Here is a 3,945-nt window from a genome sequence, read left to right as displayed (position 1 = left end):
CAGTCTTGTTGCCGATAGTACAGAATGTCCAGCAGAGGCAGTGTAGGTCGAGCCAGATGTCCAATCTGCGCCAGAGCCCCTTGTATGTGATGCTGCTGGATCAATGTTAAAACGGCAGACTGAGACTGTGCAGTACAGAAAAGCAATATTACTGGTTTCACAAATCAGAGGCCATGTCACATCAGCCTCACTCTCCACACTATGTTTGACAAAGGACCTGTATTCCTCATCCGGTACCCCCAAGATTGTTGAATGACTCAGCCATTATGAATAGAAAGGAAGGCTGCGGGGCTCTTTGGCTTAGCAGACAAGCAGAATCCAGTTGAATAGCCTGGATGGGAAATGGAAATGGCTTTTGTACAGCTCTCTTTGAATTTTGTCTGTGTGGCCCACAATGTGTCTTCAGTGGGTCTTCAGTGATAACGAGGTTCAAGTTTTCTATCTACTACCAGATCGCTCCTTTTGTTCGAGGGCATCTCTCTTAAACAGACATAGATTCAGTCATTTTTGTGTCTTTGTCCAGTGACCATGTCTCTACACAGGTTGAGATCGTAGTCCCTCAACATGTCACATCCTATCAAAATGACACAGGGGATGTCCGCCTCATGAGCTTAGCGTATCTCTCCCTTTATGCACATGATGGGCAAAATTCTCCGTAATCGGCGCGATGTCCACCGACCGGCGCCAAAAACGGCGCAAATCAGTCCGGCATCGCGCCGCCCCAAAGGTGCGAATCCTCCGCATCTTGAGCAGCCGAGCCCTAACCTTGAGCGGCGAGGCCCGTGCCGGACTGATTTCCGCCCCACCAGCTGGCGGGAAAGTCCTTTGATGCCCCCCACCTGTCGCGGAAATGACATTGTCGGGCGGCGCATGCGCGAGAGCGTCAGCGGCCGCTCACGGCACCCCCGCGCATGCGCAGTGGAGGGGGTCCTCTTCCGCCTCCGCCATGGTGAAGACCGTGGCGAAGTCGGAAGGAAAATAGTGCCCCCACGGCACAGGCCCGCCGGCGGATCGGGGGACCCCGATCGTGGGCCAGGCCACTGTGGGGGCACCCCCTGGGACCAGATCGTCCCGCGCCCCCCCCCCCCAGGACCCCGGAGCCCACCCCCGCCGCCTTGTCCCGCCGGTAAGAGAGGTGGTTTAATCCACGCCGGCGGGACAGGCATTCCAGCAGCGGGACTTCAGCCCATCCGGGCTGGAGAATCGCCGGGGTGGGGGGGGCCGCCAACCAGCGCGGTGGGGGGGGTCGGAGAATCCCACCCCACATGTCAGGCGGCATCTCGGATTTTATGTGCTGGATTCTCCACTGTCGGGATTCTCTGTTCCTCCAGCAGCACATCCACTCCCAGGGATTCTCCAATGGCGTGGGGCTGCCCACAATGGGAAGTCCCATTGGCCGGCTGACAGGATGGAGAATCCCGCTGCCGGCAGGGGCGCCGCACCATAAAACTGGAGCGACGGGACGGAGAATCACACCCATGGTTTTCCTTTTAAGGTTCAGAGCTAATTGATCAAAATATTGTCAAGAAAAAGGCAACTTATTCATCTCATCTACACTTCCCTGAATCTCACTGGAATATAGGTGGACACCAGATTGATACATTCCAGTTAACTACATCCAAGGTGAGTTATTCCAATTCCTTTACTGTCCAGAACAATCAAATATTCCCATCTGATGCCAGGTATTAACATATTCTGTTTGTTTATTCTTTATTGTCAATGTCAGGCTGGGGTTGTTCACCTTGGAACAGAGGGGGATGAGGGGAGATTTGATAGAGGTGGACATTTTTATGACAGGTTTAGGTCAGGTGGATAAAGAAAAGTTGTTCCCATTCGCTGATGGGACAAGGATTGGGGGGAGGGGGGGCACAGATTTTAGGATTTGGGTAAGTGATACAGGGGGGATGTGAGGGAGAATATTTTTACACAGCGAGTGGTAATGACCTGGAACTCACTGCCCACAAGGGTGGAGGAATTGGAGATTACGACCAATTTCAAAATGAAATTGATGGGCACTGGAACGAAATAGACTTGCAGGGGAACGGGGACATCGAGGGTGAATGGGACTGACTGGATTGTTCTACAGAGTCAGCATGGACTCGAGTTTCTGAATGGACCTTTTTGAAGGTAACTTTGCGACATTGAACTCGAATCTGTGCAGCTGTTGATCAAAACGAACAACTTTTTAATCAATTATTTCTGACTCTTGACCAATGGGAAAAGTGTTACCAGCTTCCCCACAACAAATTGAGCCAATCAGCTTGGAGCCTCTTCTAACGATGAACTAAAACTTGTATCAAACAGGGTGTCCTGGAATAGCTGGTACTTTGACCCCTTCCTGACCTTAATACCAGTTTTTTTTATTCTTAACGCTGAAATACAGTATTCGACACTTAAAGAGACATGCCACTGAAGACATTTCATCACCGAGCTTACGTACAGGACAATTTATTAATTACACAAACATGTTAATGAGGTGATGTCTCACTGATACTGATGGCTGACTCCAGCTATTCTCCATGGAATCACCGCTCTTTTTAGTGACTACAATGTACTGACATCACCAAACCTAAACACGTAGAGCTTCCATACTCATCGATCCTCAAACAGGCTGAATGTGCCCCGGTGCCCAAAGCGGGCATCGCAGGATCAGGGAACAGAGGAGCCAAAGAGAAACCATTTGGGTCCAGAACATTGTGAACATCCTTTTACTCTGGTTGTCTTTGATCCTCAAGTAATTTTCACCTTTTTTTAAACCATGTTCAGTTTCATTAATAAACTTGTACCAGGAAAACATATTTGATTTTTCTGGACTTTTCATGATTAGATTGATGTACTTTAAGGAAAGTGGGCGGGAGGGGTTGACAGGCTCTTTAACAGAAAGTGAGACCCTCTGAGGTAATTGGCAAAGGGGCCAGAGGGGAAGATGAGATTTTCTTTTCTTTTTTGACACAGCGAGTTGTTCTGATCTGTCTGAAAGCAGATTCAATAGCATCTTTTCAAAGAGTAAATACTTGAAAGGGAAGAATTTGCAGGACTGTGGAGAAAGAGCAGAGAAGTTGGATGAATCAGAGAGATAGCAGGGGCACGATGGGCTGAATTGACTCGTGCAGCCTGTGAATCTGAGCCTCCTGTTTATGTGCAGGTTAAAAGGGACAGATTTCATTGCAGCCTCTTCCCTGTATATGTATTTAAAGGGACAAGTTTCTCTTTAGCTCTGAGTGACCGATATAACAATTGGTTGGAGGCCCATTTCCCAGTCAGTCCTCCAGCACCTTCCTGTCTCTATTAGTGCGCCGCCCATGGCCGTTTCCCAACTGGTACGCAGGCCCCATTATTCTCAGCTAAATCGGGCAGGAGATACTGAAGTCTGAGAACACGCATGAACAGACTCTAAAACAGCTTCTTCCCCGCTGTTACCAGACTCCTAAATGACCCTCTTATGGGCTGACCTCATTAACACTACACCTTGTATGCTTCATCCGATGCCGGTGCTTATGTAGTTACATTGTATACCTTGTGTTGCCCTGTTATGTATTTTCTTTTATTCCCTTTTCTTCCCATGTACTTGATGATCTGTTGAGCTGCTCACAGAAAAATACTTATCACTGTACCTCGGTACACGGGACAATAAACAAATCCAATCCAATCCAATTCAGCCCACAGCTCCGTCTCCTGCCTGTCATTGACATGAGCAATAGACACAGAAAAGTGCCCGAGGCTCAAATGGGAAGTTAAAACTTGTGTCTCAAAATCAACACTTCAACATTTGTCAGTCAAACATGTTATTGATACTGGGGTTTTTGTTATTAGATTTAAGCACTGGAGGCAAAGGGTGGGGGTTTTAAAGGGTACCTTTCCCTTTCTAACTTTGTATTGTCTATAGTGTCAGCCGTGGCTCAGTGGGCAGCTCTCTCACCTCTGAGTCAGACGGTTGTGGGATCA

The sequence above is a fragment of the Scyliorhinus torazame genome, chromosome 5 (assembly GCF_047496885.1).
Source record: "Scyliorhinus torazame isolate Kashiwa2021f chromosome 5, sScyTor2.1, whole genome shotgun sequence".
NCBI classification, from domain to species: domain Eukaryota; kingdom Metazoa; phylum Chordata; class Chondrichthyes; order Carcharhiniformes; family Scyliorhinidae; genus Scyliorhinus; species Scyliorhinus torazame.
Note: the sequence above shows the minus strand (reverse complement) of the source record.